Source organism: Trichechus manatus, unplaced genomic scaffold, assembly GCF_000243295.1.
Source record: "Trichechus manatus latirostris isolate Lorelei unplaced genomic scaffold, TriManLat1.0 scaffold00055, whole genome shotgun sequence".
NCBI classification, from domain to species: Eukaryota; Metazoa; Chordata; class Mammalia; order Sirenia; family Trichechidae; genus Trichechus; species Trichechus manatus.
The window spans coordinates 14335158-14352282 of NW_004443991.1; positions in this window are offsets into that span (position 1 = coordinate 14335158).

Sequence of the window (17125 nt, forward strand, 5' to 3'; positions counted from 1 at the left end):
TTCCCTATCAGGTAGTTCTAGTGCATTTTCTTCCACTGGAAAGTCATCTGGTGTTTTATTTTGGACGCCTACTAGGACCAGCCTGTCCTGTTTTTGTAAATGTTTTGATATTGTCTGCTGTCTTTGGGGCATTCAGTAGTTATTTTTCTCATTTATTGATTGTGGATTTGTTTGTTTCGTCCCTTTTTTTTTATTTGGTTATGTCTGAGCAGGTGGGCTGTGTGTTCTTTGTTGTTTGCTCTTCTGTAGGGAAAATACTTTTCATCTCCTCCTCCAATTGGCAGGGTCAGTCACTCAGATATGGTACGGCAGGGGAGGTCTAGCTGAAGAGGAGTTACTGGGACGGGTTGTTTGTGGCACTTACTACAGCCACCAGGGTGGGTTGTTAATCAGTGCAGGGCAGGTTCCAGTAGGCTGTGCCTGTGCTGCTTGGTGGTGTGTTGTTAAGCGCATGGTGCAGGTAGGCAGGATGTAGCGGGGAGATTGTTATGTGTGGAACTAAGATGGATATGGGAGAGGATAGAGAGGAACAGGAGCCAAAAACATACAAACAAACAAAAAAGAATGCTAGGGGAGCTTGTGCCTGGAGTGGAGAGATGAGAGACTATGAAATGGAGAAAAACAAAAAGGCGAAGAGGAAGAAAAAAAAAGAAAAGAATGAATAAATAAAAACCGGAAAGGGAAGAGAACAGCAAAGTTCCCAGGGATCCCACCGGTGTAGCTATGAGCTCTGGGGAAGTTGTTGTTAGGTGTTGCAGTACAGCCTGGCTAGAAGGCATAGAGCTATACAATGCCGGGTGTTCAAGGAACAGAAAGAGAAGGAAAATATTGAGGGACGAGAAACTGAGTAATGAAGAAAGACAAGAAGGGAAAAAGAGAGAAAAGAAAACAAAACAAATTTAAAAAAAAAAAAAAAAGAACAAGAAAAGCCCCCAAAACACAGAAAAAAAACAAAACAAAACAAAAAAAAGAAATGCTCTGAGGGTTCCCTCTGCACATCTGTGCAAGCCGATGGGGTAGGTTCCAAGCCACGCAGTACTGCCTGGCCAGAATGGGCTCCCAACTCAAGAAAGGAAAATAAAACAAACAAACAATTCAAAAGAAAGAAACAAACAAAAGCCCCGGGATCCCACCAGCGTGGCAGCCCAGACCGGGAAACAGCTCCACACTCGAACGGAGCTCTGCAGCCCCTCAGAAAGAAGCAAAGATGGAACACAGAGCCAGGTATTTGAGCGAAAGGAGGCAGAGGTGGTGAGAGTTAAGGAATAATTCAAAACAAGCAGAAAAAAAGCTACACCAACAGCCAACAAATGGCACTCCGAGAGTCAGCTAGTGTTGGGGGTGGAATCCAAGCAGCCGGTGCTTCCCCGACAAGAGACTGTGTCCACGGGAAGCAGAGGAGGCCAAGTGGGGGTGAAGAAGGGTAGCGGGTGGGAAAGTATATACCACAAATTACCAGAGCTCTGCAGCCCCTCAGGAAGAAGCAAAAATGGGGCACAAAGCCAGGTATTTGAGCGAAAGGAGGGGGAGGTGGTGAGAGGTAAGGAAATAATCAAAAGAAGCAGAAAAAAAAGCAACACCAGCAGCCAACAAATGGCACTCAGAGAGCCAGCCCCTTCGGGTGGGTGGAATCCAAGCAGCCGGTGCTTCCCAGACAAGAGATTGTGGCCGTAGGAAGCAGAGGAGACCAAGTGGGGGTGAAGAAGGGTGGGGAGTGGGAAAGCATATATCGCAAATTACCGGTTGTTTTGTCTCCCGCTGGAAGCTCCGTGAAGCTGCTTTCTCGTACCCCTTGTTTGCTGGTCTCCAACAGGAGTCCAAGATGGAGGATCCGCACTGAGTTAGCTGATAGGGGACCTCTGCATGACTCTTTTCTTGCTCTCCATTCTCTGTCAGTTTTCTCACTCCATTTGGTGCTTGACTGAGTTCTTTATCTCTTCATTTGATGTTTTAGGGTTTCAGGATTGTTGTTTTCTCTGTTCGGCTTAGTTTTTCAGATCTTTGCGGTGGAGGGACGGCGTGGTGTTTCTGCCTAGAGCACCATTTTGCCGGATGTCCCTGAATTAGTCTTTGTTCCATGTCTGTCTCCTTTGTAATGTCTTCTTTCCACACAGTGTTTGTAACTAGGACCTTTGTGCTCTCATGCTGTCCTCTTCCCTTCAGCATGTATGTCCAATGGGATCATCTGCTTAGGACACTGCTCTCTGTAGTACAAACGTCCAGTTTGGCTGGGAGAATTGTGGGCACCAAAACTGTGGGTCACAGAACAGGTATTTTTGATGAAGGGGAGCAGAAAGTAAACAAGGTCACTGAAAACCAAGAAACATCTCACTTTTCCCAGTGTCTTGTGTAGATCCGAAGTCTTGATCCAAAGAGTGACTCATTCCAGAAGACATGGGCATGCTGCATAGCCCCGTGATGGGGTTAAGACAGGGAGGAGCAAGATCCAGAATCCTGGAGCTCTGTCCACTGACCAAAGATGCATGATCCTCGGGTACAGAGGTCATCTGCCCTTGTGGGTTACAAATGGTCGAGGTAATGCAACGTCACTTTCCTGAGTCTGCACAATGGTTATATGTGTATGAGATGATCAAGATTTGGGGATGAAGAGTGATTTTTATTGCTTTTGATAAGGCACTTCATAATAAACAAAAATCAAATGGATACTGAGTTTGAAACAAAAGTACAAAAACAACCTAGAGGCACTCAGACAGATAAGAAATGATCAAAGGAAAAAAAAAAACAAAAAACAGAATCTCAACTATTTCAGGCTCTTTTCTATTTGCCTATTCACTGAACATCTATTATTTCTTTAAATTCGTCAAACACTTTGAACTTATTGATGTTTTTATAACATGATAACATTTAATGGTGCATTTTAAACTGAGAGTAAATTCAGGGTAGTAGAATATTTCTTTACGATTTTGAGCTACACAGGGTGAGTTTGCTTTTTGAAGCATTCTATCTACCACTCAGCATGTTGTTACTTCATATTTATACATTTAAAAGCTGTTGCCATGAACTTGGTCTAAAGTCAGACTCGTCATCCATGAATGCCCAAGGAGGGATGGAATCAATTTTAAATCAGTAAGCTGAGTTGCAGGGATCTGAACTAAGTATAAACTGTCATCCTACAGAGTTAATTCAAGAAAACCAGGTCCTTAAGAAATATCTGTGATTGCAGGGGGTCTCCTGGTAAATAAATAATATACTGGTGCTTAAATATGCCTCTACAATACAACTGACAATAAAGAGGAGAAGCAATTATTAATCTCAAGAATAAAAACCGTTACTATCTGAAAAAGTTAAGACATCCTAAAAGTCAATGCCCTCAGTTCTTCATTGTGACACGTAACAAGTATAACAATAACATGCTAATAATAATAACTGACGTGCAGTGAGCAACACGTATTATCTTATTGAATCCTTAAAGCATTCCTGTGAGGTTAGTACTGTTAGTACCCTCATTTTACACATGAGTTCATATATATTCACTGCCCAAGATCACAGAGTTCCTCAGTGACAGAGCTAGGATTTGAATCCAGACATTGTTTAATTCTTGGGCTTATACTCTTAACCACTATGCTCGGTAGAATATCTAGAGCAACTCCTGGCTTTTGATGAGTAGCAATAATGAATGGATTTCTATATTGATTTTGGTTTTTCCATACATATCACCTGTACCTATCCACACATGATTCCTGGAAGATGGACAAAGAGGTTAAGTGACTGTGGCCATTTAATTGATATTCAGCCAAAGCATATTTCTAGGTCCTCTTAACTCTATGTTCATGGTATAACTCTATTTTGCTTTTCAAAAGGCCTACCCTAATTGTAGTATACCTGGCAATTTAGAATATTTTTTTAAATATGATGTTCTCCCGCTCCTTAATTATAATTGAAATATACTATATCTCACACTTTCTTATTTATGTAAACCAAAGCATCTTCCCTTTAGTCTAGAAGACTGAAACTGCTGGCTGACATTTCAGCATTTTAAAATAAAAAATGTCTACCTTTTATAACCAAATCAAGTAAACATACTCAATTTAAGTGGTTAAAAATTATCCTGACTTTCACATGGAATATCAAGTTTTACATACCAGAAAAATGTCGCGGAAGTACTTTTTGTCTCAGTCCCCTTCCCCAAGTTTAGTTAGATAGAAACAGAGGCAATTGGTCTTTCAGTTACTATTCCCACCACAGTAACTTGAGGTAGTTTTCAAAGGATCTATTGTTATATCAGGAATAATTGTCATTCCTGCTAATTCATCATTTATTTTAACTAACTAGGCAGAATAGTAAGCAACTATATTTAGGACCCAAGAGCAAATTACTATAACAGGCCCAACCAAGTTTACCTTATTCTTACAAAGTTCACAGCATTCTTCAACAAATATTCAGTAAAAATAAGATAGTTATGTGGTGCTATGGTGATGACAAAGAGCTTGGAACTTTTAGTAAACTCAAGTAAAATCAACATTGCTGGATGGCACAAAGTATAGTGTGGCAAGAGATGGAGAGAAATGTAAAAACGTTTGAGATTCTGAAGGGTCTTATGTGCCAAGGATTTTGGACTTTAATACTGAAAATAAATTTAGAGTGCCTATCATTTGAAGCACTGGTGGTGCAGTGGTTAAGAGCTTGGCTGCTAACCGAAAGGTTGGCAGTTCGAATCCACCAGTCACTCCTTGGAAACCCTATGGGGCAGTTCTACTCTATCCTAGAAAGTCACTGTGAGTCAGAATCAACTTGATGGTAACAGATTGTTTTTTTGTTTGTTTGTTTGTTTTTGATCATTTGAAATGTGGAAAATACAAGTTACCATGACAGAAATGATTCTTGCCCTCATCTAACTTAGTGACTCACAAGGAAGGCACATAATGATCCATAATAAAGAGTTGGAGTCCCTGGTGGTACAAAGGGTTAAGTGCTGGACTGCTAGCCAGAATATTGCCAGTTCAAACCCACCCAGAGGCACCTCAGAAGATAGGCCTGGTGATCTGTTTCTGAAAGGTCACAGCCTTGAAAACCCTATGGAGCACAGTTCTATTTTACACATGTGGGGTCGCCGTGAATTAGAGCAACAACAATGAGGAGTCATTTAAAGAATTTCAAATAAGTAAGTTACATTATCAGTTTTACTCACACCCCCACCCCCAAATGGAAAAGTGAAGATACTTGTTAAGCTTTTAACATAATTCCTGGATGCGAGAAAACTGAATCCAAGATCATCTTTCCCCTTATTTTGACATGCAAACAAATGGTGGCTGGGTGGCATGACTCTGTGGGAAGTGTTTCTGCCACACCCCAGTCTCCTTGAGGCTAGGTGAGTTCAGCATCCCACAGGTAGCTGTTAAGTCTAGGGACTCTGTTTATAAACCAATGCAACAAAATGTATAGAAAATTTTCAAAGAAGTGACTTTGAGATGTTTTGAACTCTTTTCTAATAATACAGACTTTGGGGAACTCTTTGGAATTACCTGTAAAACCAGTTAAAAATTACAAAGAAAATGAGGATAATTATTTCAAGATCATATATTATTTCAGTGATTCTCAATAGTCCATAGACCAGTAGCATCAGCATCACCTGGGAACATGTTAGAAATGTCAATTCTCAACCCTCACCCCAGGCCTGCTTAATCACAAACTCTGAGGCTGAGACCCAGCAATCTGTGTCTTAACAAGCCCTCCAGGTGATTCTGATGCTGCTGGTATGGGAATCATACTTAGAGAATAACTGCATTATTTTATGTGGAAGAAAAACCTAGAGACCTGCTTCTATAAAAATTACAGCCAAGAAAATCCTATGGAGAAGTTCTACTCTGTAACATGTGGGGTCACCATGAATCAGAATCAACTTAGCTGTAACGGATTTGGTATTATTTTGACCAAAACAATGTTTTCAGTTTGACAGTGCATCTTGTTCACTAAACGTGGCTGTAAATGAGTGAGTAGCTTCCTGAAAGCCAACTTCAAAAGACAATTTTTCTTTAATGACTAAAATATACACATATATGTGTGTGTGTGTATATATATATATATATATATATATATATATATATATCTACACAGAAAAATTTGCTATAGAATGTAAAGGAGATTTAAAAAAAAAAAAAAAATGAGCAAGAACAGTTGTCGTTGAGTCTGCTCCAACTCACAGCAACCCCATGTACAACAGAATGAAACGTTGCCTGGTCCTGCACCATCTTCAGGATCATTGTTTTGCTCAAGTCCATTGTTGCAGCCACAGGGGCTCTTCTTCCAGCCCTATATGAGACAACATTCTGTTGAGATCCACAGGGTTTTCATGGACTAATTTTTGGAAGTAGATCCTGAGGCCTTCCTTTCTGTCTTAGTCTGGAAGCTCCACTGTAACCTGTCCACCATGGGTGATGTTACTGGTATTTGCAGCATAGCTTCCAGCATCATAGCAACATGCAGGTCACCGCAGTATCACAAACTGATGGGTGGTGGGCAGGAACAGCACAAGGGACTTACTTAGACAGGGATGATGATTCTTTACGTCAATGTGCAAAACAGTCTCACATGATGGCTATGGAGAACTCTATGATCTCATCACTCATTTAATATAAGTGACTTTATATTTCTCTTTTCTGGCATTTTTGATACATCCTTTGTCCATTAAAATATGTGGAAAACAAGGCATCAAACTGCAACAACTTAATTCCTGCAGGCAACAGAAATATTTTCTTTTACACTTCATGGCTGATCCTAAGAAAGTTTTTCAACCCTTTACCTTACCATTTACCTCCTTGTTACTATTGCTAACCACAGAACCCGGTAGGCAGGAATTCCTCAAGTGCATTGCCAGTATGAAGGGGTTTTCCCAGTTAGTGTGGCATTTTTAGTGGTGACTACAGCATATGTAATCCTCAGTGGGAAACACTACGATTTGACATGGCTGTACCTTGAAGAGGAAGTTTGCTGTTTCATGCTGGTTTTCATTCCATTAAAATGTTCTTTTACTAGTAAAGAATCTTATATGCATGTAGTATTGTAAAATGGTTACTTTTTTATAAAGCAACGACTGATTTATTTGGAAATCCATTTTTAGGTACATTGTTCCTTCTTTCAGATTCACAAATTCAGGATAAGAGAAAGGAAGACAGATGCAGTTTTACTAAGTCAGTGAATTGGTGGAAATAATTCATAATCAAAGAGGTTTATGTCTAACACAAATGGTGAGAATTTTAAATAGCTCTAAAGTTCTCTTAGTATTTATTTATACTCAAACCTCCCCCTGCCCCAGAAAAACAAAACCTACTCTATAAACCAGGAAGGAATAAGGATGCAGACAGCTAATACAGCTATCTTAGCTGTGTCAGAAATTTTCAATACTCAGATTAATGGACAAAGGGATTGTCTCCTGACACCTGCGTTGATGAGCCACCAGCAAGAACAAACAAAGGCAATCTACTCATCTGCATGAATTGTACATACATTTCTTGCCACCCATTACCAAGTGTGTTATTGCCACCCCCAAAGAAATGTAGAGCATTTTTCTTTAACAGAACAAAAGTCTGGACACACTTAATAAACTCCTTTGAAATGAAGAAGTGACCCATTTTTATAGCATGCCCTTCAGACTTTATTTCAAATAGATATCTTTTTAAATATTCTACTCTGTGGTGTCTAGGTGTCCAGGAAGTAATTTACTGTGTACTCTCACTGACCCTTTGCTAAGTTCTAGTAGGTGGTAGAGAAAATACATTTACTCCGTGACAGGAACAGTTAAACATGCAAGATGCAGAGATTTAATTGTTCACAGACAATCAGACCTCCATCCTCTTTATGTCAACAATCAAGTGTTTCCTCATTAGGATTTCAAAAATGTAGCCTTTTCTCACATCAGACATGTCTTTATTACTGGAAAAATCCACAAGACCTGTTCTACTTTCTTTCATCATGCAATTACCAATTAAAAAAAAAAATTGCCAGAGAGAATAGGATGATAGCCACCAAAAAGGTCAGGAAGAGTCTCTGCTATCAGGCAGCCCCAAGACATATTTCTGGGCATGCTGGGACCCTACACTGCTCTTTTCTATCCTTGGAAAATGCAGAAAGGCACAGCTATTTCATCAGGAAAAGCTAAGTTATCAACTGGAATGATCTGTGTGTTTTGCCATGTCTTACTCCCATTGAGGAGTCCCTGGATGGTGCAGAGTTAAAGCACTCAGCTGCTAACGTAAGGTTGAGGTTTGAGTCCACCCAGAAGCTCCTCAAAAAAAAAAAGCCTGGTGATCTACTTCTGAAAATCAGCCATTGAAAACCCTATGGAACATAGTTCTGCTCTGACATACACGGGGTCGCCATGAGTAGGAATCAACTCTACAGCAACTGATTTATCTCCACTTAAAACCAGCTGCCATCAAGTTGATTCTTCCTCAATATGACCTCATTTGTTTCAAAGTGAGAACTACGCTACATAGGGTTTTCAACAGCTGATTTTTGGCAGCAGATCACCAGACATTTCTTCTGAGGAAACTCTAGGTGGATTCAAACCACCAGTCTTTCAGTTAGCAGCAGAATCTTGATAAAGTATATATTTAGAAGAAATCTGTGGCTACAGTACTGAGTCAGCTAGGAGAAATCTGGTTTCCTTAGACACTAGCCTATCAAGGAAATCAATAAGGTTCATCTCAATCTCAAACTCCAGTCAGGTAGTATTGGTTATCTGGGATTGGGTGTTAAGAAAGAGTTTGAATTCATCAGGCTAACAGGAATGAAGGCCTTATTGATCAGAGGGGGAGAGGGTGAAGCGTAGCACTTGAGTCAGGGGTTACTGTTTCCTCTGGGAAGAGGCAATTTTATCCAACAGCCACTCACTAATGAGCATCTCAAACTCCACCTGCTAGAACCGTACTTCCCACGTTGAACCCCTAGAAGATTCATGTCTTCTACGTTACTCTGACCCCTGCTGCAGGCTTCCTTATACCAGTGTAAGATGACCTCGTCCTTCCAGTTTCCCAGGCCACAGACCTTGGGACTGTCTTTGATTCCTTTCTTGTTTTCATCTCTCACATTCATTCTTCAGAAAATCTGGATGGCTCAACTTTGAAAATACACCCAGAACTCACTATGGTAATCACTGTAGTAGCTACTATCATCTCTTCTAATAAAACTGCCTGCACCTCGTTCCAACATACACCCACAGCCTATTTGCAATATAAAAATCAAAGTGAATTCTTAAAAAATGTTATGTCAGATTATGTCACACTCCTTATTCTTTTGCCTAGGGTAGCCTTTGCACTGGTTCTGCCCTACCTCTGGAGCGCCCTTCCCTATGCTCCAGATATCTGTGAGGTGACGGGCCTCTACACGTGCAAGTCCTTGCTCTAATATCACCTTCTCAATGAGGCTACTCTGACCTCATTGTAATCCTCCCAGCACTCCTAATCCCCTTTAGGCAGATCTGTTTTCCAGTGTAGTCAATGTTTGTTGCCTTTGAGTCAATTCTGACTCATGGCGACCCCATGAGTAGAACTGCTCCATAGGGCTTTCAAGGCTATGACCTTGCAAAAGCAGATTGCCGGCCTGTCTTCTGAGGCACCTCGGGGTGTGTTCGAACCACCCACATTTCAGCTGCAGTCAAGTGCTTAACAATTTACACGTTCAGGTACTCCTATTTTCCAATAGTATTTATATATTAACCTACTGTATAATTTACTTATTCACTGTTTTTCATTTTGTTGCCTCTCTTCTCCACTAGAATGTAAACTCACAATGACAGGAATTTGAGGCTGTTTTGTTCACTAATGTATACCAAGTGCCGGGAATAGTGCCTGGCATATGTTAGTGCCTGGCTTTTAATAAATATCTGTTGAATAAATTATGTTCATATGTCAGCATGGAGAACTATATTCTAGTGCTATTCTGGATATTACAGCTTTGAAAACAGAATGTTGAACACGCATACACACACATACACACTTATCAAGAGAAATCTAGGTTTTCATGATAATTGTTTTTTTTAGTTGCTTCTCCCATCTAGTTTATAAAACTGTTCATGGAGAGATGGAACCTAAATAGGCTCATATGGAATGATCTACATAAGAACTTGAAACAAAAAAAAAAATGAAGACAGAGTTTCCATTAATCCCTAGGATTTTCACACCTGCCCCGAGAAATTCTTAGGCTCCTTGTCAGAAGTTTATTAAAGAATGAGTCAATTTCCTATTTTTCTGTAACGTTCTCTCTCAACTTCTATTGCGGCATATGTTTTTAATCCATGGTTACAATATAGTTATTAAATTAAATGAATGCATTCAGCATAATTATCTTAAGTAGATGAAAACTATATTTTCAGCCACTTGGTTCCAGACTGCATTCTTTAAAAAAATTTTATGGTGATGATCAAATTTCCCTTTGCTGTGAGCTAAAGCTCTTGATCTACCTTCTGGCTCTACAGAATTTACCAGGAGACTGTAGGAAAGAATCAGTAAAAAAGAAAGAATCTTATTTAAAAGTAACTGAACTGTGTTGTGTTAGATGATTACAGTGTTTGTCAGTGCCCACCCTGGAAACTGCCTTTCTAAAACCATGCTATTTCAGCAGAATGTGCCAAGCAGTGATACAATTAGGCATAAAAGAGCAGAGAACCTTAGAAGACCTTTGTAACATACTGAAAAAGTGGCAGCAAGGTTAGACCCCAGCCAACACAGCATCTCTCTAAATAAAAGAACACATTTCAAAGGTTAGTCATTCACCACCCCCTGCCCAAAAAGGCATGTGTAAGCTTCTTTGCCTTTAGCAATCTCCCCCTTGTGGCAGTAATGTGAATGACCACATGGACTGTGGCCTTGGTGGACATGAATTTGGTCAGGATTTTAAAGCAATAAAACTAGTCACCCTTGAGTCTATTTCTACTTGTAGTGTGTGTCACAGTAGGGTTTTCAGTGGCTAACTTTTTGGAAGTAGATTGCCAAGTCTTTCTTCTGAGGCTTCTCTTAAAGAACTCGAACTTCCAGCCTTTTGGTTAGCAGCCAAGCACCTTAGCCAGGAACTCTGTTAGAGCAACACTGGCATCTGATTAATCATGAGCTCCTCCCTTCAGAGTAGCCTTAGTGCAGAGAATACTTAATTTACTCAGTTGGCAAATGTGAATCACAACTTTCAACAATGTGTGCATATTCACAGCTAATCGGAATAACTTTTAAGAGAACGTGGTCTGGATTCAGATTCCTCCCACAGTTACTAGCTGTGTAAAATGAGAGTCGCATTAACACCCATCTCATAGAATACTGCGAGCTTTAAATGCAAAGCATCTAGCACAGTGTTAAATACTTAATAAGTGTTTGCTGTTAATATTATCTTGCCTCTACTTTCAGTTTTTAAGAAAAATGCTTTCTTAGAAAGCCCTCTAAGCCTTCTCATCAAAAGAATAGAAAGTTTCATACCAGCTAAAATTCGTAACATAATCACATATATTGTTGACAAGCATGCTTCTGATCTAGAAATTACATCTATCTAGCTATCTCTATACATATATATCTACTTTTGGGCTAAAATCTATTAAAATTTTCTATAAGTGGAATCTTATCTGGAACAATCATAGGTGCTAGAGCCCAAAAGATTAGGCAAAGTCTGTGACACCATCTGGTGCCATCAAAAAGTTATGCATCAGATCATGGGGAAGTATATACTCTCTTATCTCATTTAAATTTATTAGGCACTAAAAAAGTCACAAATAAATATTCAGACCCATTTAACTATTTCACGTGCTTTATTTTAAGATTATACTAATTCTACTGATTTAAATGCAAGTCAAATCTGCTTCACTCTGATGAACTAAGAAAAATCCTTCTGAACTCTGGACATGATAACAAAATAACATATATGTTAATGTTGGAATGAGTACCTAGCTACCAGAAGATTCATGTCTTTCTACTCTTGACATAGCAAACTATTTGCTTCTCTTATAGGTTTTTTTTTTTTTTAATCTCTTAAGTCTTTAAAAGTGTTTAATGGTTGAGAATAATATATGTGATAGAATGAAATATTTCAAATGTGCATCTCTAACTTGATGGCCAGTGATCCTGATATATTCAATTCAGCAAACATTTACTGTGCTAAAGGGACCTGGAAACACAGAGATGAACTGCACATGGTCCCTGCCTCCAAGGAGATGAGAGAGACAGGCAAGGAAATAATTAAAATAGCAAATGGCTTATGTAATTGAAGAGATATTTTCGGAGCATGTACCCTGTAAAAATGAGTGTCTCTGTGTGATAAAAATGACAAGAGACAGTTGGACAGAAGGAAGATGATTCCTAGAAAGAATAAGAAAATTTTAGAAAGATAAACAAGCATTCCAGGAAATGGAAATAGCATGTGCAAAGGAACAGTGGCAGGAGACAGATATGCTTAGACATCTGCAAGCAGTTCTGTTTTGTTTGGCTGGGACATAGCTTGATGTGTTTGACACAGCCACAACTTTGAATTATGATCTAATTGAAATCAATTCTTTGACTCCTATTTCTGGCATTTCCCCAGCATATCACTCCATTAAACTACGTTACTTTATCCTCAAAGGTCTAGACATCTTCAACCCCAAAAAGAGCATGAACTAACATTGATATTCACCCAAAAACAGACAAAACAAAACAATGAAACATTATTGCTCAATATTTCACAAAGTTCGTGAAAGCAGCTTTAAATATGAGCAGTGTTTCTTCAGTTTCTCTCTGATAAATACTTTGAGGTTTTGATACTGTTACCTGGTAGAAAACCCCAGGTTCTTGCTCAGTATGACTTGTATTGGCCAATAAATGAGAAACCGTGGTGGGAGAACAAGAAATATACCTTTATTTTGTTGTACAAGGAAAGGAGTCAGTTGGAGCTGCTGCTGCCAAGACTGCTTGCCAAGGGTGGGAGGGCCAGTTACTTTTAAAGGGGTTTACAAGTAGGGAGTTCATACAAATTACATCAGCAACGTTCTTAATCATACTATGCAGGCGCAATGGGGATTACATAAAAGCAGGATTCAAATGCAAAGCTGGGGGGCAGGAAGCCAAGCAAAGAAAATAGGATTTTTAATACAGTACTGTGGGAGTTGTCTCAATGTTTTTTTTAGTAAATATTTATTTATTTTTTGTGCTTTAGGTGAAAGTTTACAGCTCAAGTTAATTTCTCATACAAAACTTTATACACATATTGTTATGTCACCCTAGGTGCAATCCCCATAATGTGACAGCACACTCCTCCTTTTCCACCCTGGGTTTCCCATGTCCATTCACCCATCTCCTATCCTTTTCTGCCTTCTCATCCCTCCTCCGGACAGGAGATGCCCTTTTAGTCTCGTGTATCTACTTGAACTAAGAAGCACACTCTTCACGAGTATTATTTTTTGTCCATAGTCCAGTCTAATCTTTGCCTGAGGAGTTGGTTTGGGAGTAGTTTTAGTTCTGGGTTAACAGAGGCTCTGAGGGCCATGTCTTCTGGGGTTCTTCTAGTCTCAGTCAGACCATTAAGTCTGGTTGTTTTACGTGAATTTGAGTTCTGCACCACAATTTTCTCCTGCTCAGTCAGGAACTCTCTGCTGTGTTCCCTGTCAAGGCAGTCATTGGTGGTAGCCAGGCACCATCTAGTTCTTCTGGTCTCAGGCTGATGCAATCTCTGGTTTATGTGGCACTTTCTGTCTCTTGGGCTAATATTTTCCTTGTGTCTTTTGTGTTCTTCATTATCTTTTACTCCAGGTGGGTTGGGACCAATTGATGCATCTTAGATGGCTGCTCGCTAGCTTTTAAGACCCCAGACACCACTCATCAAAGTGGGATTCAGAACATTTTCTTAATAAACTTTGTTATGCCAAGTGACTTTGATGTCCCTGAAACCATGGTCCCCAGACTCCCGCCCCTGCTACTCTATCCCTCCAAGTGTTTGGTTGTGTCAGGAAACTTCTCAGCTTTTGGTTTAGTCCAATTGTGCTGACTTCCCCTGTGTTGTGTGTTGTCCTTCCCTTCACCTAATTCTTATCTACTATCTAGTTAGTGAATTCTCCTCTCCTTCCCTCCCTCCCTACCCTTGTAACCACCGAAGAATGTTTTCTTCTGTTTAAAACTTTCCTTGAGTTCTTATAATAGGGGTCTCATACAATATTTGTCCTTTTGCGACTGAGTAATTTCACTCAGCATAATTCCTTCCAGATTCATCGATGTGGTGAGATGTTTCTTAGATTCATCTGTTTTTTATCATTGCATAATATTCCATTGTCTGTATGTACATAATTTGCTTATCCATTCGTCTGTTGATGGGCACCTAGGTTGTTTCCGTCTTTTTGCTATTGTGAACAGTGCTGCAATGAACATGGGTGTGCAAATATCTATTTGTGTGATGGCTCTTATTTCTCTAGGATATAGTCCAAAGAGTGGGATTGCTGTATTTAAGGTACTTCTATTTCTAGCTTTTTAAGGAAGCACCGAATCAATTTCCAATTTACATTCCCACCAGCAGTGTAAAAGTGTTCCAGTCTCTCTACTACCTCTCCAACTTTATTATTTTGTGTTTTTTGGACTAATGCTAGCCTTGTTGGTGAGAGATGGTATCTCATTGAAGGTTTGATTTGCATTTCTCTAATGGTTAATGATCATGAGCATTTCCTCATGTATCCGTTAGCCTCCAGAATGTCTTCTTTGGTGACGTGCTCAGTAAATATCTTTTTTTTTTTTAATTGTTGTAGTTAAATGAAGTTTACATTTCAAGTTTGTCTCCCATACAAAATTTTATAGATCCATTGTTATGTGATCCTAATTGCCCACCCCATTCTGCGACAGCACACTCCTCCTTTCCACCCCTGATTCTCCATGACCATTCAACCAGCTCCTAACCCTCTCTGCCCTCCCCTCTCACCTCTGGACAGAAGCTGCCCATTAGGTCTCTTGCACCTACTTGACTAAGAGGCACAATCTTCACGAATATCACTTTATGTCCCACAGTCCAGTCCAATCCCTGTCTGAAGACTTGGGCTTGAAATTGTTTTAGTTCTGGGCTGATAGAGAATCCAGGGGCCATGCTTTCTGGGGTACCTCCAGTCTCAGTCAGACCTTTAAGTCTGGTCTTCTTACTAGAATTTAAGTTCTGCAACCCATCCTTCTGCTGCTCCATCAGGGACTCTGTGTTGTGTTCCCTGTCAGGATGTTCATTGCTGGTAGCCAGGCACCATCTAGTTCTTCTGGTCTCAGGCTGATGAAGTCTCTGGTTTATGTGGCCCATTCTGTCTCTTGGGCTCATACTTTCCTTGTGTCTTTGGTGTTCTTCATTCTCCTTTACTCCAAGTGGTTGGGATCAACTGATGCATCTTAGATGGCCGCTTGCAAGCTTTAAAGACCCCAGACGCCACTCACCAAAGTAGGATGCACAACATTTTCTTAATAAGCTTTGTTATGCCAATTGACCTAGATGTCCCCTGAAAGCATGATCCCCAGACCCCTGACCCTGCTACTCTGTCTCTCAAAGTATTTGATTTTATTCAGCAAACTTCTTATATTCGGTTTAGTCCAGTTGCGCTGGCTTCTCTGTAGTGTGTGCTGTCCTTCCCTTCACCTAAGATGATTCTTATCTACTATCTATTTAGTGAATAACACTCACCCTCCCTCCCCACCCTCGTAACCATCAAAGAATGTTTTCTTCTGTGTTTAAACCTCTTCTTGAGTTCTTATAATAGTAGTCTTATACAGTATTTGTCCTTCTGTGACTGACTAAATTCACTCAGCAAAATAGGTTCCAGTTTCCACCATGTTATGCAATATTTCACAGCTTCATCGTTGTTCTTTATCATTGCATAGTGGATATACCATAATTTGTCTATCCATTTGTCCATTGCTGGGCACCTAGGTTGTTTCCATTTTTTGCTATTGTGAACAGTGCTTCAGTGAACATGGCTGTTCAAATATCTATTCGTGTGATGGCTCTTATTTCTCTACGATATATTCCAAGGAGTGGGATAGACGGATCGTATGGTACTTCTATTTCTAGCTTTTAAAGAAAGCGTCAAATCGATTTCCAAAGTGGTTGTACCATTTTATATTCCCATCAACAGTGTATAAGTGTTCCAGTCTCGCCACAACCTCTCCTGCATTTATTATTTTGTGTTTTTTGCATTAAGGCTAGCCTTGTTGGAGTGAGATGATAGCTCATTGTAGTTTTGATCTGCATTTCTCTAATGGCTAATGATCACGAGCATTTCTTCATATGTCTGTTAGCCACCTGAATATCTTCTTTGGTGAAGTGCCTATTCATATCCTTTGCCCATTTTTTAATTGGGTTATTCGTCTTTTTGTTGTTGAGGTTTTGCAGTATCTTGTAGATTTTAGAGATTAGAGGTTGATTGGATTTGTTGTAGCCAAAAATTTTTCCCACTCTGTAGGTTGTCTTTTTACTATTTTGGTGAAGTCTTTTGATGAGCATAAGTGTTTGATTTTTAGGAGCTCCCATTTATCTAGTCTTTCTTCTGGTGCTTGTGCCTTGTTACTTACGGTTCATATTGTGTTTATGCCATGTATTAAGGCTCCTAGTGTTGTCCCTGTTTTATCTTCCATGATCTTTATCATTTTCAATTTTATATTTAAGTCTTTGATACATTTTGAGTTAGTTTTTGTACATTTTGTGAGGTAAGGGTCTTTTTTCAGTTTCCTGCAGCTGGAAATCCATTTATGCCAGCACTATTTGTTAAAGAGACTGTCTTTTTCCCAGTTAATGGACTTTGGGCTTTGTCAAATATTAGCTGCTCATAGGCGGATGAGCTTATATCTGGATTCTCAACTCTGTTCCATTGGTCTATGTATCTGTTGTTGTATCAGTACCAGGCTGTTTTGACAACCATGGCAGTATAACAGTTCCTAAAATCAGGTAGTGTAAGGTCTCCCACTTTGTTCTTCTTCTTGAGCAATACTTTATTTATTCAGGGTCTCTTCCCTTTCCATATGAAGTTGGTGATTTGTTTCTCCATCTCATTAAAAAATGCTGGTGGAGTTTGGATCGGGATTGCATTGTATCTGTAGATTGCTTTGGGTAGAATTGACATTTTCACTATGTTGAGTCTACCTATCCATGAGCAAGGTATATTTTTCCACTTATGCAGATCTCTTTTAGTTTCTTGCAGTAG